We start from the raw sequence: 27,804 nt of genomic DNA, 5'->3' as shown, positions 1-27,804 counted from the left end.
CCTTCCTGTGGCCTCAAAGCAGGACCAAAGCATGCGTTATTGGATCCCAGAGCAGGCAGGCAATTGGACTGCGGAGCCTTTGGAATCCCAAGACGCTGGCCAATGAAAAATGAAACGGAACCAATAACGCTTAATTCATACATGTGCCGCGCCCCAGGGGCAGAGCCGGTGCAGCGCTCTCGTCTGTAAGAGCTGCATGTCTCGGGGTACAACGATAATCACCCTGCAGTCCGGCGGGAGGAGAGGGAGCAACGCTACTCAAACATACACTCTGGACCCTTCGGAGGCGTGTGATGGAGATTTTCAGCAGCGTGCACAGGATTTCCTTAAATCTTCTCTGCGCATTGCTTTGAAAATCTCAAACCGGTGCGCTTCCTGCGCTCGCCTCCTGCAAAGGCGGGTGCGGGAATTTACGGATTAACTAGTGTTTAAAATGTGTAACGCACGCACACAACTCTTTTTACACACACACACGAATCCTGAACAGTGTAAGGGAACCACACATCACCCCTGGTTTGTCAGATCTAGTGTCCCCGCGCATGGGGGTGCCCGAGAGAGTCAGTTCTCTGGCTATTTATGCAGAGAGCAGTCCATTAGAAGGAATGCCTTTCCTCATCACAGACCCGTCTGCATCGGCCAGATCCCAGTGCTACAGACTGTTCCGCACCTTCCTTTCGACCGCAGAAATCCATTGCCTACTATTGCATTAGAATTTCCCTCCTGTTCGGTGGCGGGATTCTTCTGCGTTCTTGTTTTCTGTGCTGCTTGGTCTTGCTCGGGAGCCGATTCACAGCAAGGCGCTGACCGAGCCCTCGTGAACTGCTAGGAGACCGGGCTGGACTTTATGGAAGGTTGCGTTCACCAGTATCAGCAACCAAAAAGAAGTTTGCGGCAGCTCTATTTCTTCCCTCACTTGCTCCAGTGTCAGCGCTGTACAGCACTACAGTAAATATGCCACAGGAAAGTGTTCCCATGTTCTGTGGACGGCAAAATAAGACAGATTTGGGGAGTTTACTCTATTATTTTACCGTAAATCTTTGAAATTCTGGAACTAATTATATAGAGGATATGTCTCAATTTGTTCTGCATTAATGCCACATTGGGAATGGAGTCAGGGCCACAGCCAGAGCACATACTCGAGCACATGAAATTGATGAACTGAGACTTGCTGCTAGTCCCGAACACACCATCTGGAATTCCAGTCTGGGGTTACAATTAGAACTTCTGACCCCAAATTCAACTTTGTGGAGAAGGGAAAAAAAGTTACTTACTCTGCACCTGTAGGAAACACAGTGTTCAAGTCTCCCTCTTTTGAAAAAAAGTATTTCTCAGTGTTTGATAAGACTTCTAGTTCATATAAATGCCTTTCACCCAGCCTGGGTTTATTTCATTGTCTTACATTTTCCCCTCCTAAATTTCTTGATTACTGGCTTTAATTGTATCATCACTGAAAGAGTTCTTTCACTTTGTTAAGGCATCTGATAAAGGCTACAATAATGATCTAGCTCTATGCTTGAATTCTTGGTAGGAAAAAAAACAACTAGTGTCTGTGCCTTTTAATAGTGTCATAAATAACTGGGCAGCTATCATTCCACTTTCTATAGTAACTCTTCTCCTATTATTTAGTCTCACCTTGCACCCCTCCTGGATGGAAATGGACTAAAATGAAGTACTAGGTAGTACAGGGGTTCTGTTAAAATTTATTACCAGGCTGCTAAGACAAAACTGAATGTAAATCATCAAGCTGTATAAGGTCATAAAATATCCCTGTGCAGCTAGCCTTAGCCAAGATTCTGGTGAATAAAAGTTCATATAGAACTGGATATCAGTAACATCTTTCAGATCTGGTATATATGACATTTTAAAAGTCTCAGATGTACAGGGAGATATACTTAGAGTAGCTAAAAGAATTATATAGAAATTTTATTGGTATTTGGCACTTTAGTATATGCTTTTTGTTTTTACTTTAGGTAACATGTTGCAGTTTGATTTCATCCTTTTCTCTCTGACATTTTAAATTAGTAAATTTATTTCATAGAGAAAGGATCTAAAAGTCACTGAATGAATCAGAAATGACTACTTTTAAATATGCTAACTGGGAGCCAAGGAATTAGTCTGATATATAGGTTCGTAGAATACATCTTAAAGCAGATCCATCTTTAAATATAATATTGTAGATGAAAAAGTAGCAAGTCACCCCTGTCCCCTATAAAATTTATGAGAACTCTGAGCCATCTGGCATTTTGTCTGTGAATCCAGATACACATCTGGAATGCAGTGGAAGGATTTACACATTCAAAAGAGGTGGGAAAGGTCCAGCTAAAATAAGCACATTATGCCAAGTCACTAGAACAGAGCTCAGAATACTTATGACAACTTTGATGAGTAAGTGAAGCCTGTTTGTGACTGGCACTGACACAGAAGATAACCCAAGGTCTCACTAACCTTAGCAAAATAACAGGGCAGTATTGCCTTAAGGATGAATTGTTCTATAACAATTTCTCCAATGGATTAGGCACAAGCATGTTTTCCTACCATGTATGGCTTCATTTTTATTTCTCAAAAAAACATTTAACAATGCAAGGGAAGTCCTAATTCCAGTTTATTCTTGAGCACCCCTTTCTAGTAACATAGGGCAAAGATACATGATAGGCCAGATTCTCAACTGGTATAAATCAGTATAACTCCATTGGAGTTCTGCCAATTTATTCCAGTTGAGAATCTGGTCCACTTCTCTAAAATCTTATTCTGAACCCTTGGGTACAGAGGAAGTACTGTCAAGTGAGTGGCTGCATCCTTAGGCCTCAACAGTGTACTTCGGCACCTACCTAAGTTAAGCACATGCTTAAAGCCTTAACTGGGACCTGGGTTCCATTTTGGGGGGAAATTCAGAGTCTCCTCTTTGTCCCACTGCATAACAATGACACCAGAACCCAAGAATATGAAGGCTGTAGCAGTGTGTTCAGTGATTAGAGCAGGGACTATTAATAGGACCCAGGAGTTTTAGTTCCATGTGCCTCTATTTACTTACATGTACAATGGAAATAATGATATACTTACCTATTTCACTTGGGATAAAGTGTGCTATATACATGCATATTGTTGTATTTTGTGCAGCATCAGTGCGTCAGTTCTCTCCCAAAACTCTTTTCTATGGTATTTCTTGTCAGGCATTTCTGTATCTGACAAGCAGGAATACAAATACATTTTGAAATATGTAAAATATACCAACATTAAGGCTTGCACCATTCCATAATTCAAGTTGAAAATGAAGGATGGAAGGAGCTTGTCCATACCTTAAATACAGAGTTACCAACCTTTGTGGGGACAGCAGTGGTTGGTGGCGTGTTTTGATATTCTTGCTGACAGCAGATCCACAGCAAAAATGATGGCCCAGTGCTGTGGAAGACTTGGCAAAACCACTGGAATCCCACTTCACGATGGGATCTCATGCTGCTAACCCATGCAGGTTGTCAAAGGTTTGTTTGTTCCTTTTTGTGCAGGAGGAGTGAGTGGATTTGCATTTAGTGACCAACACATGCAATCTGCCAAGGGGAGAGTGCAGAAAATGCCAGGGCTACTGCAACCCTCACACTACTGTACCAGCCACAGAGTGTCTCCACTACTTCTTCACAGTGTCGGTAGAGGATTCCATGCCCTCAGGTCCTAAGGGCACAATCGGTTTACTTGATAGAAGTCAAGGGAATAGACCCTTTCATTCAATCAAGGCTGATCATACTTAGAATTCAGATGCTCTCTGTGCTTATCAGACTACTTCATGCAGTGTTCCTATAGAGGCAAATGTCTATAATGCTCACAGACACATACTCTCTCTGCCCTATATAAATGGATCCACCTAGAACACGCATTCAAGTGTGTGGAAATGAAGTACCTATACTGAGGGCCAATACCTTAATAATTTATGTATGGTTCTTGAAAAATAAATTGCTGGAAGCAATTAGCAATAAAAAGCAACTTCAAAAACTGACTTCTCACAGACCTTTATTCTGCATCTTTCCCCCACCCCAAAAAAACCTACATAAGATTTGCTTCCTTCCTTCCCCTCCCCCATTAAATCCAACTCTTTCTTCATGTATGCACTGTTGCATAGAACATCCAACCAATTTGCTGAGATGGTAGACAGTCAACCGTAACTTCCCTCAACTTCAACTCCTTCCTCAAACCCCTTCAAAGGTTTTTACTGTCAGTGTTCTGAGCAGGTTTTAACAATGGATTCTCAAATAGTGCTGAATGCAGTCTGTCCTTCTACCTGTCTATTCTGGTATTTACATGCCCCCCACCACAGTAGTACTACAGCACCCATGTTTTCCTTGTTTACACTTGCAGATAAACTGAGCTCAGCAGCACACACTGGGTTTTTTTTTTTTTTGGTAGTTTAGATAAACTTGGAGGCTGGGAAGAATTGGAACTGAAGTTAAAGGGGAGAGGAGGAAAAATCACTCGTTAAAGCAGAGTCTTAGGGCCATATTTATCTTTGGTGTAAGCATACTGGAGTTACATGAAGGATGAATTTGGCCCTAAAACAAACTTAAACACAACCAGTGCTTACATTTTGCTATTCAGTTGCAAAACGTTAGAACAGGAATTAAAGAGACACTGGAAGTCTGCTGTATCTAAACCAATCAGAACTGTTATTTGTCTTTTTTTCTCGTTGGTTCATTGTAAAGTTAAATGACGCGCAGATCAGAACTAAGACTACCTTGGTGATGCCTTACCTAATCTCTGTTCAAAATATTAAACGTATTGGTGGAAAAGAAACAGAAAAAGCAAGGGACAAAGAGACCCTGTCAGTTGTAATTTATGCTTTCTAAGAGAAACAATGAAAGGAACAACCAAATAAGTGCAACTCCTTTCTTTAGATTACAACACAAATGATTAATAGCTCTATGAATAGATTTGCAAGTAGCACCACCATGCTAATCAAGATATAAAAAAAGTTTATGAGCAGTTGCTTAGAAAAAACAAGATAAAGCCAATGGAAATTTAATACTGGTCAATAGTGCATTTATTCAAAATGTATTACTGACTTCAAGTCTCCATAAATTCTTTGTAAAAGAAACTTCCATTGTGATCACTGTTCCAGATCTAAGTGATTTATTTTTTCCCCTTTAATAGTAATTAGATATATCTCACAAAGTCCAAGTTATATATCTATTGATATAGATTTAATCATGCCCTCAGAAGATAATAAATATTAAATTCAAATAAGAAGATAATGCAAGGAAAGTATCTATAATAAATGGATATTTTGATTTATTCATAGATTAACTCACATGAAGAAACTCAAATTTCCATGTAACTTGTTTCCAAATTCAGAAGATTCACATTTCCAAACTGTTAGCTCTTGGGAACAGAGCAGATGTTGGATTCTGTACAGTTTCAAAAAGGTTTCTTAGCAGTTATTTATCTCATTGCCTCACTCTAAGCAGCACATTTCTTTTCCCTCTCTATCCACGCTTGGGGCCATTAATTCTACTTGTTTTGATGATCTTCTTGCACAGATGTATGTTTGTTGTATGTGCGTGCATTACACACAAGCAGTATACTTTGAATAGTTTATAAAAAAGTACACTCAGAAAAGACATATTGAAATACCTGGCTGTCAGTCCATTTTCTATCTCCAGGAATTTTGTTCCCCAGACCAAACATAGTATTTTGCAAAAAAATCTCTTTTTGACCTTTATACAGTTATTGCCTTCAGTGATTCGTAATGTCTTGTTTGGGATCATTCAAATCAAAATCGTTTCTCAGTCTTACCAATTATTTACAGAAAATCCTGGACAGCAGTCCAAGTAAAGCAGCAAATGGTAAGTAGGTTTACTGTCAGCAAAAACTTGTGCAGAATTTTTAATCCAGTACTATTCTTTCAGATTAGCTGTTGGAACCAGTTTCAACCAAACACGGAATTAGCAGTGAAACAATGCAATTTATGAGTAGCAAAATGTTCAAATGTTGTTTTGATGAACAATGGGGAAACCAACAAGATCACCATTTCTCTGGTACCTAACATTTGCTTTGTTAGGGAATGAAAGTTCTTGAATCATTGTGGTAATTTACCATGTTTTATCAGTTTCTGTTTAAGACATCTACACACACTTCAATATTCTTGACACTTACTGCAACATTCCCTATAAGCAGTTTCCATACAGATGTGGTAAAGACTAGAGCCCAAAGTTTCAAAGCTGCACATACAAATGCATGTGGAATTGTGCACCTACTTTACACATTCAAATGTGCATGCAAATCAAATAATTGTCTATGCATCTGCATTTGAGTCTAACTTATCAGGTGCACATGCAAGTACCTGATTTATATGCACGGTCTGATCCTGAGTCCATTAAAGTCAATGGTAAAGCTCCCATTGATTTCAATAGCACAGGATCAGGCCCATATAGTCTGCACGTGCACATTTGAAAATGTAAGCCTAACAGAGCAAGTTTATATCTGTCAGTGGCAACACAACATTAATGGAGAAGTATCATCCATTCAGAGGTTCTAAGAGTCAAGAATTACATTTCCCAAATCACAGGGCTTCTCTTGGAAGACTATTTCATAATCTAACAGATCTCATTGTCAGGAAGCTTTTCCTCATTCAGCCTCTTTTTCTTTGTTGGTCATTTAATCTATTACTCATTATACCCACTTGTAAGATCCTAGATAGTTCTTCTCCATTTTTCATGTTTACATGCATCACATATCTATAGGCTGATTTGATCCTCCACCACAATCATTCCTTTCCCAAGCTATATGTATTTAGTTCTTTTAATCTTTTCTCATAAGCCCTCTCTTTCTCCTATGAGCTCCACCCACCAACGTTTTCTGGTATGGAAGAGCTCAGAACCAAAGTAAAGTAAATATTCTGGGTATAGTGACATTTGGATATCCCAAAATGCAAGATTTTTGCAATCTGGATCTCAGAATCATCTTGAGCAACTGAGTGGCAGTCCAAATGAACACAAGATTGTCATATCAGCATAGGAAGCTTTGGGTGGCATTGCTAGATCATTTTTTTAGTGGACCCTTAGACAATATTTTCTCCAGACAATGCCCTAACTATATTAGTTCCATTGTACTTGTCACAAATTAATGTAATTAAATACATAATATTTATAGTGATTGTTATGTTCATAGTATTTACAAACATTATCTAACCCCAGCATTATGATATATTATTCCAATTTTTACATAGGGAAACTGAGGCAAATGCAAGTTACTTGCCCAATGCCCACAAAAGGAGAAACGTTTGAGCTGGGACTAGAGTCCATGAATTCCTGTCAACCAGTCTCATGCTTAAACACTATAACACATTTGTCCCTTTGTGACATATGAGGATAGGAGCAAAACAAAGTGTCACTATCTCTAGTGAAAGCCAGTGGAAACTGTTTTTAATGTTGGAATTGTGCGGTGCATTTCCATGAGTGAAATAAGATCATTCCACAAACTAGACCTTATTGCACACTTAAATCTCACCTACAAAACTTACACTTTCATAAGCTCAGAGACCGACAGACTTCAAATATACATAACTAGGTTAGTTAAACTGCAGATACTGAAAACCCTTTTTTGGTCCTTCAGAACTTAGCAGTACCATGCATCTGAAGTTGGGTCCAAATCCAACTGGGAAATATGCTTGCATAGAAAACACACCATATTTTTTAGGAAGTTCAACCATTTTTCTTCAAGGCATGCATCCCTCTTGTGAAATATGTCACTGCAGACAGACTCTGAAGATGGCATTTTTGGAAGATGACAGAACTGAAAGAGATCTAGGTCATCATAAATATACCATGTCACTGAGGAAGACAACTCAAGAGTCTGAATCTTTCATTTGTAAGAGAAGGGCTAGGAAATGTCACTGGAATCCCAAAATAACACAACCATCCCAGGAAAAGAAAACACAACAAATGTTCATGAAAGTTATTTCAATGTAGAATACATGGTGTTCAAAGGTGCAGTAGGCACACATAAAAGCAGCAGTAACTTCATGTTTAAAACAAACCAACCAATCTCACATAAACCTCCATGATCTCTAGATTTAGGGCTAGCCCTGGCAGTTGTGCCCCCTGTATTATAGGTCTGAGCCTGACAGCTACAAAAACATAGTACATTTGGGGTTGGTCAAACACTTACCACCCTTTGGAAAGATGTTTTGTCAGAAGAATTTGGACATCTGGTAAGGGACTTGGTGTACTTTTCACTGTGTGAGCCAGAGTGGGCAGGGTCCCCAAGTTCACCTTTCAAAGTGGAATGGGAATCATAGTTGGCTTTCAGGTTTAGGAGAGGGCATACCCTCTACCTCCTCCACTTCAAACTCCATAATATGGGTCTCCATACAGCAGCAGCAGCAGCAGCACACACATGGTATATGTTCTGAATCAGCCCTGACCATCCACTTAGGAATTATATTAAACTTGAATCTTACAGAATTGTTTGTCTTTTTTTAAAAAGATATACTCTCTCTCTCTGCTCTGATTTATGTGCCATTTTTTCTGTTTAACTTTCTTTATAGAAGAGAAAAATATGCTTTGTCACTTTAAATTACTTTGATTCTTTTTGGCCCATCCTCCCCTTTTGGAGGAAACTGGAAGGATCTCCAAAACACATTTTCAAACCAGGTACATGAGCTTGCTTCATTTTAATACTCTTATTTTCAAGTAGTCCTAAAGCATGCAAGTGTCTTAGAGCCTTATGACCAGTAACAAAACTACATGTACCAAGTGGGCTATACTGGAAGCATGTTCCTAAAGACGCTGCTTGTGTTTATAAGGTCTTTTGAGGTGAGGGTTGCACAGTGGAAAAACATAACAGAAATTTAACAAAGGCCACACTAAAAAATGTGAAAACAAAACAAAAAAAGTAATTCTCCCACAGGAACCAAAAGGCATTTCATACATGTCCAGTGAGACATTAAAAATAATTATGTGGAAAAGTAATAGCTCCCTTGGTTGTTTTAATGTATTTTTGTCTACAACCAAGAAAACTGCTGTCTTGGCTTTGCTTGAAAGGTCTCTCAAACAAAAGCCCTTCAAGTGACCCTTGGATTATTAAACAGCAGTAACAATGAACATGGATCTCAGTTTAAAAAGTGTGTCAAACCAAAAAGACTGACAGTTTGGATCTCGGCAATAGATAGCCTTCAGTGAAACCGAGGAAAAATAATCCTGTACGTTTTCAATCTTCAGAGTCCCTTCTTTGAAAACAAAAATGCATAAGCAAAATCTATATCGTTCTCTTGTCTGAAGGGAATTCAGGTAGAGTTACATTTTTATTTTTTCCTCTCTCACTATATCTTTGTTTCTGGTTGCAACATATTTAGTAGACATGGGTTCAATTCCAAAGGTTAGATTTGGTTCCTAATTTAAACTTCTCCAATGTTCACACAGAGGACAGTTCGGATCAGGAAGATTGTTTTCGGCTTTATCTCCCATATGATTTCCTCAGAAACGAGCTAGAGGTCATTAAATAGTATGGAAGAGATTTCAGGTGGACCAAAAAAAAAAAAAAAAAAAAAGAGACAAATAAAACCAAAACCAAACACAAACTGCCAGTAGTACCAAAACATGAAGCCAAAATCCCAGATACACAGGTGTTGAGATGTTCAGTAACATACACTCATGTAAATGCCATAGCAGAAGCAAACACTGGAGCAGGGGGGTAGAGGGAGAGGGAATAGTTATGCTCAGTAGAATACTTTTGTTTAAAGCAATTTGTCATTGAAATTGTCCTTATAATCAGATACTAACTCCAAAAACTGACTTCAAAATAGATCTGATGTGTTTTCATTTTATGAGATGTCACAGACAGAATGTGCACTTCCATTGGCTGCTGGAGTCATTGGTGCTAAAAGGCACAAATGTGTTTGAGATCTGTGGGCAAAGTTTCCTAATAGCTGCCTGTGGACACATCCTCTGCTGCCAGTCAAGCATACTTCTCTGACTACCAAAGGCTGTGTGGTGCCAGCCAATGTGGCCTTGTCTACAGTAGGAATAATGGAAAGTATAGTTCCACATCAGTGGTAGCAATGGTGGAGGCTGCAGTGTAGACAGAACACAGGTGTTTTTAAACTACCTCTGAACAGGGTTAGATGATGCATTAGTAAAATTATGTTCTCGTTTCTAGGACTCCCACCACTGGCAGTCCAGGTTGAGCTGAGTCAGTGAAGAAAAATGCTTAAAATTTTTCCCACTGTAGAGGTATCCTGTATGTGCCCACAAAGCTCTCAGACATATGAGCTGCTTGGAAATTATTTCTCCTAGACATGTTTTCCATGGTCACTTAGCACAGTCTCTCCTTTGTAACATTTCTGAGAATTAAACTAAAATGATGTCAGGTATTTGTAACAGTGAAAATATAGTGACAAATTTGTATCTTTACTAACAGGCCTCTTCAGTTTTGAAGCCAAAAATATCACTTTGCCATATATAAACAAAGGTAGGCCTTTTGAAAGACACTGAGTTAGCATCTTTGCAGGCCAAACTTTTCCATTTGCCCTCTGAACTAACTGTTGCAGTGTTGGTTGCAGCAATATAAGCTGCCTTGCCATTGTGCCCAACCCCTGGCTTGGAGGCATTGGCTCTAGGGGCAAAAGAGGGGTTCATTCTCTATAACCATGCCAACAAGGCTGACCATTACTGTCAAGTTTAGGGATTTATGTGACCTGGGATTATACTACCAACTCAGTTTACAATGACCACATAATAGCCATCAGACGATACTACCACCTGGGTTGGATTTGAATCAGCAATATAGTAATAGAGAAAGACACTATATCCCCATCCCACCAATGTACTCCCCTCCCTCACTCTGCCATATTTCAAGACATTCAAAATTCCCTCAGAATTAATGAACATCCATTTCTGGCCTTTTTAAAAACTAGAAAATACAACTGTAAGTCCTGATCTTGCAAAGCATATAGTTTACTGTATAAACTGATTTTTTCTACATGAAAGGGATATAAAAAGCAGGCAATAATATAGATAACATTCTGTAAACATTATTATTGATTATTATTCTTAGTAATGTTGATTTGTTCTCAGGTTTTTTTTTAAAAGAAAAAAATGTGAATTTTTGCTTGTAGAAAATCTTAGTCTTGGTGTTTCTAAAAACATTTAAAATCTGGCACCAGAGACCATGGAACTATGGAGTTCTATACAAAACCTTTTTTAGGAGTTACTGTTCACTTCATGCTAGCTGCACTGATTTCACAAACTGCATCTCTCTTCTTGCTATAAACCTCGGCAGGTGAGGCTGGTGTTCATCAACTGCAGTACTTATATTTTTACTCCTGTGTTTTCAGTAGTAGAATATTAATGAGCCCACTGGTCACAAAAGCCCTTTTGTTGTGTCTGCAAATACCGACATCATAAAATCATATTTAGAAGCTGCAGTACATTTCAATTGTTTCGTTGTAACGGTACAATGGGTCAGAAAAGGAATAAGACCTTCACTGTGAAGCAAAAACTGGACATTATCAATTAAACATGTACAGATTTAAGGATCTAGCTTTTTCTTGTTATGTATGCAATGCCTATTAATTGCAATGGGTGTTATGTATGCACACAGAGAGGGCAATTAGAGACTTATTATTAAATATTTGTATTGTAAAATCACCCAGAAGCCACAGTCAGGATCAGACTCCCATTGTATTAGATACTTTACAAACAAGTTCATTGACCAAATGGGAACAATACATTTTATATATTAAATGGTGTTTCTTTGTGGTTTCACTGGTTCTGTTTTAGACATTCCTATATTTTGCAGCAAGAAAGAAGAGACTCAGTCATTCTGGAGACCTTATCTCCCATTAACAAACAACAACAAAAAAGACTGATATTTCTTGAAATCAGCAACATAAGGGCATATTTTGGCAATTTCTTTATAAGTTTTGATTTTGTAATTACTTAAAGCTGCTTAAAATTTGAATATCTAGCACTACGCTAAGATAAGAAGACATATGTCTTGACTACCACCAAGACCTTCTAAAAATACCTTTTATCAAGGCAACAAGAGACTGCATTGAATTTGCCTAGGACAACTGTCATGAAATTGCCATGGTGAAATGACATGTCAACAATGTTTTGACACAAGATGACAAATTTTGGGAAGCCCTACCTTGGAAATATGTAAAGCAGCTCCATGGGAGGCTGCTGTTAACATTATTGGCTTACCAAGTGAAAGACGTTCATTTATGGTAAGACAGATGGCCACACCTAACTAGGTTATAGTAAATGTCTATACATCAGGAGATAAGCATGAAGTGTGGAGTGTTTCTGACCTCAGATATGAAATAGCTAGAGATTTTCTTACAAAAGAAGACACAAATCAGGAAGATCTCGTTCTACTACTTTCCTTAAAAAAAAACCACTTCTTTTCAAGTCTTTAGCAGTTTATTGATGAAAAGCTTCCTCAGAGAAAGAAGTATGCAGGATTAACACACTAGAATCCTGCATTGCTTTGATATTTTGATCTTCTTCTGGTTATTTTGCCTCCACCTCCATGAGGCTGCCTTAGCAGGACCAGTGCAGTTCTCCTGCAGAAAAAACTAAATATGGGATGTCTGGAATATGGAAGGTAACGCAGCTCAAGCGGCAGGAAGCCCAAGAGGACGGCACAAAAGGGGGTTGATAGGATTGCTACAATATGCTTTGGTTGTTAAATCTGCACAAGAAATAAAACCCGTTATTTTTTTGAAGTATGCAAAGGCGCTTCAAACTGTTGCAAAAGTACCAAGATCTTTGGGTGTATAAGCAAGGGAATGCTGAGTAGACGTAGGGAGGTGATATTACTTTTCTATACAGAGTTAGTGAGGGCATTACTGTGTCCAGTTCTGGACTCCATACATCAGAAAGAATATTAAAAAGAATGCTACAAGAATGATTCAAAGTCTGGAAAACCTGCATTATAGCAAAAGATTAAAGAAGCTCAATCTATTTAGTTTATCCAAGAAAAGGTTAAGAGATGACTAGATCACAATCTATACGTGAAGATTTCTGATTGTAGAGGGTTTTTTAATTTAGTAGACAAGGCATTCATTACACGATTCAATGACTAGAAGCTGAATGTGGACAAATTCAGTCAGGAATAAAATATCCATTTTTAACAGTGAGGGTAGTTAGATAATTCTTCTAAGTAAGTTGTTCCAATTGCTATCACTTGCAGTCTTTATCATCAAGACTGGATGTCTTTCTAATGTAAGCAGGGTCTGAATGAGCTCTCCCACTCCCCAGCTAGCTGTTAGGGAGAGCTTACATCCTCCCCCTAGCCGAGATGTTGTTGTCCCGGCAAATCACACTCCATATTATACCAACTACATGAGTTCTCCTCAAATGGTCTGAGGAAACCCACCATATGGGTTACACTAAAACTACAGAAGTTATGAGCTTGACGCAAGAGTCACTTGATGAAAATTTATGACCTGTGTTATGTAGGAGAGCATGTTAGATGATCAGCATGGTACCTTTTGGCCTTAAAAATCATCAGTCATGTACAAAATTCCCATATTAGCATGAGTTTCCCCCATTTTGACCTACTATAGTATGTGTAAATTCTTAAGTGAGGTAATGGGGTGGTGAGGCACATGGAAGATCAAGCTGTTTCCACTGCCATCAGCATGTGTGTCTAAGAAGGTAGGCAGTGTCATCAGGTATGCTCAGACTTTGGATACACTTAAACTTTTCAGTCCTTAGAGATGATCTAAGAAGTCTGGATTTAGAGTGGGTTTTGCAAATCCTTGTTTGTGTCTCAGATCTGGCTTTCAAACTCCTGAAGCTTGTACAAGGAAGAGATTTGGATAAAATTTAAGCTTTGACCTATCCTCAGAAACTATCTGAGCTGAATCTCTGAATTGCAAGAAAAAAGTATGTGTGTTCTCCACACTAATCCAGGAAGCGAGTGCAATAAATATCACTCTGCAGTAAATTCTTACATCTCCAGAGCTGCACTTGCATCCTTCCAAAGGGTTTTATTTTCTGTTTCTTTTCATCTGCACCATTGTCCCCTATAAACCAATTCTTTATTCTGCCTGGGAATAGTAGAATGTGTGAGTAAGGACAGAGTTTACTAAATGCTGAATTAGCTGGGATTGATTTAACCATGCAGGCATTTACTTGTTCTCAGAAAATCTTTTGTGAACTTTGAAGAAGTTGTTTGATGCCATTTTTTCTGGGCAGGATGTAAAATGATTCTCTCTCATTTCCTATAAAGAGCCCTAATAAAAAGCTGTCCTGTGACACACACATGAAAAGGGCAGAATAAAGGCCCAGATGACAGAAACCACTCCAGACTGACATATTTGTGAGCTATGTATTGTTTCCCTGCCCTGCCTAAAATTAATTAGATAATAAGGAAACAACTACTGGGTCTTGTACACAGTGTACTCTAGATTACCAATGGCCTGCCATACTTCATAGTACTAGGAGATTAAAAAATTCAGTACCATCACTCACGTGGAATTCTTTCCATTTGGCAATACTTGTGAAATTCACTCCATTTCACTGCAGCCTGTGTACCATTGCAAGCTTCATTTCTGAGAGCTATACATGTTGAGTGTCATTAAAAAGGTATTGGTATCAATAAACAACCTCAGTTATGGTCCCAGAAGAGTAGGGAGCCAATATAGCAACACTTTCCATGGAGGACAAAAGCAATAGATAAGGACAACATTATTTGGTTTCAGTGTTAAAATATCAATGTTTGCGGTTTTACTTAGAATTGTTAGTACCTAATCCTAATAACTTCTTTAGAAAATGGTAAAGACCTTCCTAAAGCCTTTTTCTATTCCATATATTTTTGTTTAAATTAAGCAGTTCAACTCCTCCCAACAACATCCTTTACTTGCTAGATTGGCAGAGGTTGAGATTACTGAGGAGACAGCAAGCTCATCATTTGAGGGAAGGAGCACTTACAATTTCACTTCAGAGACTGGCCAACTAAAGGAATGGAATTGATGGACTCTGGGTCCAGTCTTCCTTGTCTGAAAGAACTTTGTATCGCTATGGTGCCTTTGTGGGAGAGGAGAAGCAGCAGGGTTTGAGCATGCAGCCATATTAGTTGAGAGGCCGATTAAGTGCATGGTGCAGTGACGTTGGTTGCTGTATCTGGGAGAGGCAGCAAAATACAAGGGTGGGAGAGCAGCAGCTAGAGGAGCTAGGTGAGCAGCTGTGAGGAGTAGCTAGCTCACTGGTACGCTTTCAGCAGAGACATCTACATGTGGTGGCCTTGGGAGAAGTTGTAGCTGCGTGCCAGCAAAGGAGTGATACAATGGCTAGCAGTAACAGTGACAAGTGAAGAAACGGGGGAGGAAAGAGATAAAAGGTGGGGACCTAAAGAGAACTGGCTCTGTGACAAGAAAGGGCTGCAGTATCTCTGAGATACTCCCATTAGTGCTGCAGCAAGCAAAAAGGGTTGAAATACAGGACTGGGGGTGTGTAGAAATAAACTAAATTTGAGGATCTATGGGTGCTTACTGGGTTGAGGATCCCTGAATGAGAGAGTTTTGCTCTTCCTCAGCATGCTGATTCTTCCCCAGGATAGATTAGCCCTTAAGAGCTAGCACCAGTGTTTTTCTAGGGTTTGCACAGCTGAGAAGGCCACCATTATTTTCTCCTGGCTCAGGCCTATACAGCATCTTTTTCCTTCCTTTGACTTTCTACTCTATAGCCAAGAGCTCTAAAATTGTTAATCAAATTCCATGGCCAGTGAATAATTAGTGCTCATATCATGGTCTTGGAAAAATGCCTTTGACTTCCCCCACTTTCAGAACAGAACAGTCACAGAATACAAGAACATCTGTGTAATCCAAACCATCTTCTGTCTTGGAAGCAAAGATTATAACTATACAGATGTCCACTTCACTAACAATTATTTTCTAATTCATCAAGATCTAGTATTGCATTCAATTAAAAAGAAAGGAAGGAATGCAGTTAAAGAGAGTTAGTCCAGGTGAATTTGGAAGCTTATCTTATTAGCTATACCAAGGTTTCTCCATTAAAAAGGCCTGTGTTTACTTTAACTGTGTGATCATGTAGGACATACAGAATTTGTGCTGTGTTTTAATTCTGAAAATTCTACAGCCAGAAAGTTTCCTTTCTTCCCTAGAGAGATGTAATCTAAGCACAGCATTTGGAGCCAGAAACTCCGAAATCTAATTCTGGCTCTTTCAGTGGGGCCCAGATCCTCAGAGGTATTTAGGTACCTAATTCCCCTTGATTTCAGTTTAAGGAGCTGGGCTCAAGTCCCTGTGTAGGCTCAGACAAGTCACTTACCCGCTCTGCCTCAGTTTCCCCATCTGTAAAATGGAGAATTCTGAGACTTAAGTGCTTTGAAGATGAAAATTGCTGTATAAGCACTCAGTGTTACGAGGACCCAATGAAGTCCACAGCAAGCCGGACCTAATTTCTACACCCAGGCTCACTTGAAATTCTGTGGTAATTTTTTTTTTTTTTTTTTTTTTTTAGGATTTATGCTTTTTATTGAAGATGAAGAGAAGCTCTCATGGGTTTTTTAGTATTAAACACTTACTTTTATTCTGCCCTCCCCCCAATTTTCATTGTGCTACAGAATGCACTGAACACAAATAAGTGCACTGGAGAGGTTGCCAGTGGAGGGAGGCCTTGGGTTTTATCAGCTGGACAGAGGACAGCTGAGGCTTTGGACTCCTGAGAAGGTGCGGGAGACAACTGGGGTTCGGAGCACTCATGGGTCAGCCAAAACTTTTGGCAATGAGACAGGAATGCATTTAATCTTTCACCCCTCTTTGTGGGCAGGGCAGAAATGACTGGATGGGATTTAGGAACCCTGGGTTCTGGTCTGAGCTATACCACTCACTAGTTATGTGACCCTGGGCAAGTCACTTCGCCTCTCTGGGCCTCAGTTCCCTCCCCCACCCCCATCTTTAAAATGGGGATGAGATGACCTGCGTAAGGTGATCAGATTTTAAAAGTCAAAATCTGGGATACTTTTAGGACAATATTTTTACAGCTATGGAACAGTCAGACTAAAGAAAAAACATGTTTAAAAGTGTTGTTACTGCCAGCTTCTGACTCTACAGTGACGCATACATGTTTCTCAGAACAGGGTGTTTTTTCCCCCAGTAACTTTGTGTCTAAATGTATTTATCACAAAACATTGAACGAGCGTCTTTAACTTTCACTTTGAGCAAAAGAACAGCTTTTACATACCAGTTTTTCTCTAAATTTCAAACACTGAATGCTCCTTCCACCAGATTGTTCCTAAGCTCTTGGGGGCAGGACCATCTTTTTGTTCAGTGTTTGTATAGTGCCTAGCACAATTGGGTCTTGGGCTGTGACTTGGGATCCCAAGAGCTATTGCATTACAAATAATAATTAGAGCATATCTTGCTCACTATAGCAATAGATCTTGAATATTTTTTGTAGTCAATAAAAATGTTTTGATAGAAGGAATTAAAATACAGGACATATCCTGTGTCTTGAAAGAAGTTCCTGGGACAATAGAAAACCATATGAAAAAACAAGACTGTCCCAATAAAACTAGGACATTTGGCCACTTTACACCTTCCTTTGTAAAGTTCTTGAAAAATCTATTAATGTAAAACACGGTATAAGAGCTAACTATTATTGTTGTTTCAGGTGACTTATACTAGTTTACACTTGCTTCAGGTTTCAGAAATTTTCTTCACAATTATCTGCCATAGAGACATACTTTTTAAACAATGAACGCTTAGATTCTGAAGCATAATTCTGCAGCAAAGAGCAGGCGGGAGGGATGGAATTTTGCAGCAAACTCCATGCTGTGGCATCATCATGGAGTACGTGAGACCCCGAGTATTATCACTGACTCTATACATTAGTTTCACTCCATATAATTATTGTATTCCCTCTTTATGAACTGTGACTTGCTCCTTACCATAAGTCATGTTATTTATAGAGTTCCACAAATCCACCCACCAGCATCACCACTGAGGAGTCCAGGTTGCTGTACAGTTAACATTATAATAAACAATAGTGTAAACATCATAAAACATTGTATAAGCCAAATGAAATCCTAAAACAAAATAAAGAGGAGGGGATGGGACACCTTTAATGGACACATTTAAAACAGAAAACACCCCCAGAGAAGTATTTTCTGTAAGTTTAGCAACTGGACAGAGATGATCTGAGCTGAATGTCCAGGGGAGGGAGTTCCTTACTTAACAAAGCAGCACAGCAAACACTCTTGTCATTCACTGACCAAGGGGCTGCTGGGAATACCTTACCTTTCAAAAAAGCAGGTTCAGATTAGTAAATACATTTTATTTAAGGATTTCCCTCCCTTTCAGGTTCAACAACATTTGAAAGCTTATTAAACCCATTTCCAAAAACCCTACTTACCTGTAAAGCGCAGGTGTAGATGAACTGATGATATCAGTCTAGGTGCAAATTGATCACAACATCTCTAAGCAAAATAAAAGCAAAGCAATGTTTGTGCTGCCACTGACACTAGGAAATACCTTCTTCCCCTGCTCCAAAGACCTGGCCTCCCAGCTCTCCTTGATGTGGTTATGTAATAGCAGAGTGAAAGTAAATGTGCAGCTTTTCAGCAGAACATCAACCAACAAGTGGAACCAAATAGGCTTATCAAAGAAAATGAGACTGATTATCCCTAGAGCGAAACCAAAGAGTCTCTGATGGCAGCACCAGGTCTCCAAGAGGAAAACAAACCTAAAATACTTTTAAATAGCTAGGAAAAGGAATAATGGATTTTGCTGGTGGTCATTAGCAAGTTAATAATTAGTTACAAATGTTAAGAGCCCTTGACTTGGCCTGAGTCCTTCATTCCTCAAAATGGTCATCATTATCTGCCAAGTAATGGCTTCGGTCAAAAGCCATAAATTATTGCTCATTTAAAGATCCAGCCCTGCAAGTTCCCTAAAGTGCTGTTTCTTTCAATGATCATGAATGTGAAAGTAAAATGAGGAAGCAGACTATTGTAGACTCAGGCCCATCCAATCTGCAGGGAAGACAAAAAGACTCTCATGGCAGAGTACCAATCTATGTGTTAACAGACACTTAAAAGGAGTACAAAGCTGATTAATAACATTCCTGATAACATGTGTGTGCTCTGTACATTCAGATGGATCAGAATTGGAGGATCTGCTTCCAAGCAGAATGCTTCCAGTCAAATCTTTAGACCAAGATTTTCAGACGGGACTAGTGATTATGGGGGCCCAGCCTGACGCACTTTAAAAGAGCCTGATTTTCAGAGGGTGCTGATCATCCACTCTGTGAAAATCAGGTGCTTTTCAGTTATTGAAAACTGGGCAGCCCCAAAAGAGGCACACAAAGCCACTAACTTTCATTTGTATGGAATCTGTTTAATTTGGAGGACAAACAACCTCCGCCCCCAAAATGCCAGTAAAACCCAACTCTAACATGACAATATGTGGCTGACACAGAGATTTATACTGAAGTGCGAACTGAAAGCCTGACTCCTAGGTTTAGAAATGAATGGAGGAAAATAAAACAATTTTGAAAATATCTTGTTAAAAGGAAGAGCTATCAGCTAACCGCGCTTGTAGTGATCAGAGCAATTCCACACCCCCACAGTAGTGGTGTGGTTATATTTGGATGCCAGCTCTCCTCCTGCAGTGGCACTCCAACCACTAGGAAACCACTATGGCTGGTTGAAAATTCTCTGTCAGAACTGTTTTTCTACAGAAAATTGGGGTTTTGACTAAATTAAATCTTTTACAAAAAGTATCTCTTTCCCATGAAAAATGTTAGATTTTTCATCAAAAAACTGAATGGTGCTAAGCTTCCCAGCCAGGCTTCATCTCCCATGATGTATCACCTCCTCTCACCAAAAAGGGAGGCTGTGGTGCATCTTTGGGGATGTAGTCCATCCTCAGAGTCCAATTTATAGAGGGGATTGGGACCAAGAGGAGCTGTAGTGTCATTTCAGAATTGAAATATTTCAGGCTTTGGCCAAAATATTTTTATTTTCAATTATCTGTGCCAAACACTTGAAATTTTCCGTGTGGGAAAAAAGATTCTGACATTCTCTAGAAACCACTGCTTTCTCTCCCAGCACAGTCACATCCTTCAACAGGTGACTGGGCAAATGTATAGCTAAAATTTAGGTTAGATATATGAACTGGGAGTTGGTATAAGCCTCCCAATTCAGTTTTTTTAAACCATAAAGTTTAAAAGAAGAAAGAGGAGGAGAAAAATGAGAAAGGAAACAGGTAAAGTGGGCAGAATGAGAAAAAAGCTGCATTTTTAAACAGCCCTCTCTTCTTATTGTGCAAAAAGTTGGTTTCCCTTTCAGCAGCAGTTTGTGATCCAGCAAACACATTTAACTCACTTTCTTCTGAAAAAGCTAAACTGGACTCCTATTATTCCCAGCTAAAAATATATTAAGAGGAAGATAAGGTTGAGGATACATATCAGTAAATTAGCATAAAACACATTACATGAATGTCGCAGTTCTCCTAAAAACTCCTGCAAACCTACGAAATTCAGAATTAAGGTTAAACTTAAAAACAATCCAAATGTTAAGGTGTGGAAATGCAAATTAATGCATCCTTAACAACCTTAATTCTGCCTTGGAGTGATGCCATGAAATAACCATTCAATTATGGTTAGTGCATAACAGCCCTTATAGTTCCAGATAAGATTAAATTTATTTTTAAAGACAAAGAAATATTTTTTCATTTTTCACTCATGATATAATTACAAGGAAGATAGTAGCCCTCAACAGCACATGGAGCCACTATTTTCCCTGAGGGCAATTTGCCTTTAATACCATTGGAAACAACAGGAGGCAGTGGCCATTTTGAAAGAGGGACCCACCATCTTTCCTGGGGGCAGCCTCTGGCCTCTGTCTCATTGAGAACAATTGGAAATTGTCAGTGCAGAAGCATTCCCTCCAGCATATTTTCTAGAGCTTTGTGGGGTCTCTTGCTAAGGACCTGAATTCCAGATGTTGTCTGTACCAAGGAGTTACAACTGACATTAAGCCCCTTTGCTTCTGGCTCTCCCTGCAGTCAGTGTACTTGTGGCACAATGGGGCAAAACATTCCTGTGCATGTTAGCACTTCAAAGAGACATCTCTGGTACAAAGGGCGGATTTTTATCCAACATCTCTGATGCTAGTGGTCGATCTGTCTTTTGGCCAGTTGTCCTGGTACATGGAGTGTCAGCAAAGTAGTTACATTTTGGTGCAAGTCTTTCTTTTTTCCAACAATCGTGAATTAAAGGTAGAGTTTGCACCTTTGAATTTCCTGGCTTTTCTTTTAATGCTGCTTTTCTTCTAAGGTCTCAACGTTAAGTGTAAGAACATGCAATGGCTTAAGTCAATTAAAGCAATGATGCCAGTTTTTATTTCTTTTTGTTTGGCTTATAAGGCCTGCTGGGCGACAAATCCTAGCCAAACCCCTAAGGTGAAGTAGCCTGGAACAGGCATGGGTGAGAGAAGTCTTCCCTCCGGATCACAGAATAGCAGAACTACTCCTATAATTTGTTATCTAAATAAAATAGATTCATTCTAAAATAGATTAACAATTGTTCACAAACTTTTCCTAGGCTGTTAGGAGTTGACGGTCAAGCCTGAGGGTGAAATCTTACTTCCATTGAAGTCAAAAGGAATTTACCATTGGCCTCAATGGGGTCAAGATTTCATTCTAAGGCAGCTAAAGGCCCTGCAACTGAGGGTAATAACCTGTGGCCATGGCTTCACAAGCTCCACCTTTTCAGCCCTGTTTCAACCTCTTCTGCGTGCTAGTGCGTGAGAAACCCTGAATTCTGCTGCAATGTTGGAGGGGAACCATTTGTATGACATCTCCAAATCCTGTCCTCCATGCCTGTGCAGTGGACCCATAATGGTTCAGCTGTACCTTGGACTCCCTGTGGCTAGTATAGAAAAAACAGGATTTGGCCGGAAGTGCATAATATGAAAGATGATTAGAAATATACAACTGCCAATACAATATGGTGTGTCTTTTTTGAAGAAATGATAAAAATAGCAAAGAAACAACACTTCTGTTCTTTCTATGACAGACTGGCATTCTTCCAGCAGATTTAAGTACTTTTTGTACTGGGGGGTGGAGGGGAATGATGGGATGTGATCCAAGATTAGTCATACAAACCTGAGAAATATGGAATAAGAGGCTGGGTTGAAGCAGCCAAAGTGGTACCACCAGCTGCAGGCCCATTAATTAATGTTCTGCGGTATGTAGCAGAAAGAATGACCCTGATACTTGCTGAATACAAGGAGATAACTTTTACAGAGCAGCTATGCTTTTCTTGCAGAGGTATATTTATCCAAGAAGAACCTTGCACATTTTCCCCCCATCTCACAAGGCAGTAAATTAGTTCTAATTGCAGAGATATGTAATAAAAGCTGCACCCAACCTTCTGCAGCATTTAAAGGTTTATTTTATAGTTTTCTTTGAGTGTCTAACTAAAAGAATGGAAGAAAAAAAGAACATGAGAGAAAATGTAGATTTTATGGATCTATAAAATCACCCTGCTTTAGATAAATGTATGTTCCAGTGCAACTTACACAGTATAACTTAACGCTGAAGTTCCGTGGCTGGCAGTACGATGCACTGTATATACTATATTACATATCTTTCTCCATTTGCAGTTCTCCTCTTAACTTAGACATAATTAACATTGTTATCTCCTCAAAAGGGAAAATGTGTATTTACCCAGAGCTGAAGAGAATGTACTCTACTCCTAGCTTTATGAATCAATGTGAAAAAATAACAATAACCAATAGCAGACACAGGGCCAAATTCTGTATACAAATTCCATTGAGTTCAATGTGTATTTTTCTTGATTAAAGACAATAAAAGTTAGATCAGAATGTGCTCTTCATCTACTCACACAACTCTATCTTACATTCTGGGTGCTTACAGAAGATCCATCCCTATCAATAGCCCAGATACATTTTTGCCCAACCTTTCCTCTGCAAAGGTTTTCATGCTCAACAGCTGTGAATTGGGTTTCTTGAATATATGTGATCTAAAAAGTTCTTTTAATAGGATTAATAATATTTGCAACCACTAAATTATCCAGCTACTACTGTACTTACATACTGCAGTGATGAGTGCTACAGAAGAAAACAAAAGATAGACTAAATTCTAAGGCAATGCAGTTTGTCTATTGTCCTGTCCTTTTGAGCCATGTAAACAAAAACAAAACAAAGAGGGCCGAAAATAGGAAAAGGACATCCCATCCAATCCAGCAAAGCTCTTAAGCATGTGTTTAACTTTAAGAATGTGAGTAGTTCTATTGACTTCAATGAGACTTGTCACATGCTTAAGTTAAGCACATGATCAAGTGCTTTGCTGGATCGGGCCCCAGTGTGATTGAGGTAGACATATCTATACAAATACCCTGTGGTGTAGAATGAGCATTAGGCAAAATGAGTAAAACCAAAAGGGGAGAGCATGTCCAGACTGCTTCCCCCATACAACCATTCTCTCATACTAGGAAAGTGGGAAAAATCCAGACTGCAAATATGGATTTAGCCTAGTTCAGTAACTTAACTATGGTTAAAGAAAGAACAATAAATACGTGGGCACCTTTCCAGCCTAGCAGTCCAAAAGAAGACAATACAAAAGTTAGGTCAGTTCTTCAAATATAATGAAAAAAATCCAGTCAACAAATTCAAGGCCAGACAAAAGAAAAAAAATTATTGTAGAAGATTTTGGACAGGCAAGTTTTGCTACAAATGCAGCTGTGCATTCTAACAAGCTGCAAGAAAGTAGATTTTTCCATTTAGGGCTATCATAAACTTTGTTGGATACTGCTATGAGTATTGCACCCTGTGGTCAGCTAGGTGCTGTCTCACCAGCTTAAAAGCTGGCTAATTGAAGTTCTGTGAAAAAATATTGAAATTAAAAACATGTTGTTTTCAAAGTTTACCTTCTGAGTTCCCTGGCCACATTCAGCACCATTGGGCTAGAAAATGACAGACAGAGCAGTACTGGGATGAGCATTCTCAGTCTTTTGGGGGAAAACCTCAGTACAGTAAAAGTTTTGTTATCTGGCATGTTGAGGGAATGGGGGCTGCCAGTAAGTAAAATATTCTGGTTAACTAAGAGGGAGGGAATTTGAGTGTGGGAGGGGGCTTGGGGCAGGGGTTGGGGCGTAGGAAGGGGTGCAGGATGCTAGATGCTAGATCCAGTCCCAATCTTGGGCAGCTCCCCACAAGCAGCGACATATTCCTCCCGCTCCTAGGAGGAGGCACGGCTAGGTGGCTCTGCATGCTGCCCTGCCCCACCCCAAGCACTGGCTCTGCAGCTCCCATTGGCTGGGAACAGCAAACCACATCCACTGGGAGCTGAGGGGCTTCATGCCTGCGGACTCTCCAGGTAAACAAAACATCCTGGCCCACCAGCGGCTTACCCTGACAGGCTGGGAGCCAAAGTTTGCCAACTCCTACTATATTTTAAAAGTTGGCATCACAAGAAACACTCAAAGGTTTTGCTAGAAGTATTATAATGCAATCAAATGAAAAACCTGTTGTTGTTATAATAACTGAACAAATATGTATTCACCTTCAGAATTATAGTCAATGTTTTAAATATCCGTTTACTGATTTTAAAGTCTCATATTATTCTAAGGTTTCAGAGTAGCAGCCGTGTTAGTCTGTATTCGCAAAAAGAAAAGGAGTACTTACAGCACCTTAGAGACTAACAAATTTATTTGAGCATAAGCTTTCGTGAGCTACAGCTCACTTCATCGGTTGCATTCAGTTACTTATTTAAAAAATCTTAAAATCCTTCAAAGTCCGAATCGGTCTCCGATTCACCAAACAGTTCATTAAACTCGGCTTCAGTCACAGCTGCACCTGCATAGTCATCGTAGATGTCAGTAGTGTCGTCTTCAGACTCAGATTCTTTCTCATCATCCGCCTCTGTTGTGTCATCATCAAATATGGCATCGTCTTCTGACCCATTGAGCACATTGTTGATACAACATTTCCGAAATGATTTTTCTATAATTTCCAAGGGAATGGACTTCCACACATCCTTGACCTACTGGGTGACCAGACTGATTTCAGACTTCATAAGATTCCCACCTTTTGTCAACTTCGCCATGCCTGAGCACATCCGTTCAGACCACATTTTGCATAGCCCGTCTTTAAAGGGTTTGTTGAGGCAGATATCAAGCGGTTGCAGAACAGAAGTTATGCCTCTAGGTATTACAGCCAAAGGAGTTTTAATTTTTTTGGCCACATTTTTCACCTCATCCATCTTGTGTGCCCTGAACATGTCCCAAACGATCATAGCAGGTTTCTTGAAAAGTGCTCTAGGTCTCTTCTTCCACACTTTTTCCAGCCATTCAATAGTCTCACTTTCATCTATCCTTCCCTTTTCGTGTGCACGTACGATGACACCAGCAGGAAATTTCATGTATTTAGGCAAGGTTTTTCTTTTAAAAATACCAACAGAAGGGAGCTTTGATCCATTGGCCAAACACAATAAAACCACCATAAAATGGATTTTTTCATGGCCAGTGGTTTTAATTAAAACTCTTTTTTCACCAACAGCGGTTACCGTTCTGTTGCTCTGGAGATCGAATGTCATTGGTATTTCGTCCATATTTCCTATTTGTGACAGCTCAAATGCATATTCCTTTCGACTTTTTATAATTAACCTTTGGAAAGGTTTGATTTTTTCTTCCAGGTCTCGTGGCAGCTTTTGTGCTATCTTTGTTCGCTGACAAAGACAAAGAACATGACGGTTCATGAAGCGAGTACACCAACCTGCTGATGCGACAAATATTGATGGCTTTACTGACTTGTATTTGTCGTCTTTTGACATTTGCAGAGCACGCAGACGAATTCCAGTTCTAGTGATGACATACCCATTTTGTCAACATTCAGCAACCCAATCACTGAGATCTTTCTCCAGCTCAGGAAATGAAGCGCACCTCGTTGGACATTTTTTCTTGCTTCTTGGCATGTCTTTTAGTGTTATTTTATGTTTTCACCATTCTCTTACTTGCTTCTCATTGATACAGAATTCACAAGCAGCGGCGCAATTATTGTTTGCTTCTGCATATTCAACAACTTTAAGTTTGAACGCTGCGTGATAAGCAGACGGTTTTCTTTTGATTTCACCGTTGTTCATTTTAAATACTAGTATGAAAATCTTAGAAAATAATAATTTAGTTATAAATTTTGTAGGTCTTTATATAAGAATGTCACCTGCTTTATCACTATCAAATTGTTATTGTTCTTTGTTTATTTCAAACCAGTCCTGTAGATTGGCATATCTGTGGCGATAACAGGCTATTTACATTTTATTACAGATTCCATCAATTCTGCACATTATCTTTTCAGATTGGCTCAAGACTTACGAGGGCCATTGGTAGAAATGCATGAAGAGATCAAATTACAAAGTAGCGGACTGACACTAGTACCATAGTACTATTGTTCATTATATTTTTCTGATTGGCTGGTAAGGTGTAGTATTTTGTGAAATGCATGGGTCAAATGTCATGCAGATCTGCAGCCCTGCTCTTTTAGCATTCATCTCAAGCCAATTTAGTTCACTAAACAAAGCCTTTGCAACTTTAAACGGCTGCAATATTGACATCAATAAATTATTTTATGATCAATATAAGTACATGCTATAAAAATAATTATAATATAGTCCTGTAGTAGAACAATACTAGGAAAAGCAAACAGCTAGTACTAGGAAAATTGAACTTTAGGGAAGCACATGTTTTTAAGTGCTTTGTTTACATGGACATGAACTGAGAAAAATTATATAATCGATAACCATACATTTTGTTTATATTAATACTTCTTTTATCTCAATTATAACATAACAAATGTACAATTTTAAGTAAAAATAAAATTTTAGCAAATTTTTAAAGAAGCGAATGCAGAATTTCCATTATCAGCGATCTACAACAGGGGTCGGCAAACTTTGGCTCCCGGCCCATCAGGGTAAGCTTCTGGCCAGCTGGGACATTTTGTTAGGTAAACGTCCCAGCCCACCAGTGGCTTACCCTGATGGGCTGCGGAGCCAAAGTTTGCCAACCCCTGAAATATAGGGTCGGCTTATGAAAGGGTCGTACAATTTTTGTCATTTTTACCTATCCATCTTGTGAGGTAGGCTTATAAACGAATGGGCTAATGAACGAGTATATATGGTATTCAAGTCTTGCTTTTCTTTATACTGATTCACTAGACCAGCTAACTTTTCTTCCACTGCTTCTATATGGCCATTGGTCATTACTATGCAGATCATATGCTTCTTGAATCCTTATATTATTTTATGTCTTTTCTAGAATTCAAAGAGCTGTTATGGTTGGGATTTTCAAAAATATTTATGGCTGAACTCTGTTTCCACTGAAGTCAATGGCAGCAGAGTTAAACCAGTACAGTGCTTTGAAAAATCCACCCTAAGTTTCTTCCCAATTTTGACTAATGTGGATCTAATTACCATTAGCAGGTCTCCTGGTGCAGAAGATTCCTTGCTTTCCTGCTTATAGCCAGAGAGCATGTTGCTAAACCATATCTTGACGTTTCCCAAACCTATTGCATCCAAGATAGATCCTTCCAATAATTTTTGGACTGGCAGTGAAAAAAAAAAGAAAAGAAAAAGAGCCCTACTAATAAACAGCTTATAACAACAGATATGTGACAAAGTTCACTGGGACGAGGGAGCCGCATGCCAGTAATTTCTGTCCATCAGATGCATTATGTGTAAGGCTACGTTTATGTCACGGAGGTCATGGAAAGTCACAGAATCCGTGATGTCCAGAGACCTCCCTGACATTCTCTGCTTCAGTCCCAGGGGCT

General features: G+C 39.2%; 1 long non-coding RNA gene across 1 annotated transcript in view; it reads left to right on the top strand.

The window, feature by feature from the left end:
- The window catches only part of LOC141990011 (uncharacterized), a 32,418-nt gene extending 6,324 nt beyond the window's left edge, over positions 1–26,094 (top strand). The window contains exon 3 of the long non-coding RNA XR_012640045.1: positions 25,820–26,094. This is a non-coding gene — a long non-coding RNA (uncharacterized LOC141990011). The remainder of the gene's footprint in view (positions 1–25,819) is intronic.
- Positions 26,095–27,804: the final 1,710 nt, after the last annotated feature.

The sequence above is a fragment of the Natator depressus genome, chromosome 6 (genome assembly GCF_965152275.1).
Source record: "Natator depressus isolate rNatDep1 chromosome 6, rNatDep2.hap1, whole genome shotgun sequence".
In the NCBI taxonomy this organism is placed as follows: Eukaryota; Metazoa; Chordata; order Testudines; family Cheloniidae; genus Natator; species Natator depressus.
Note: the sequence above shows the minus strand (reverse complement) of the source record. Positions and strands in the feature narration are given on the sequence as shown.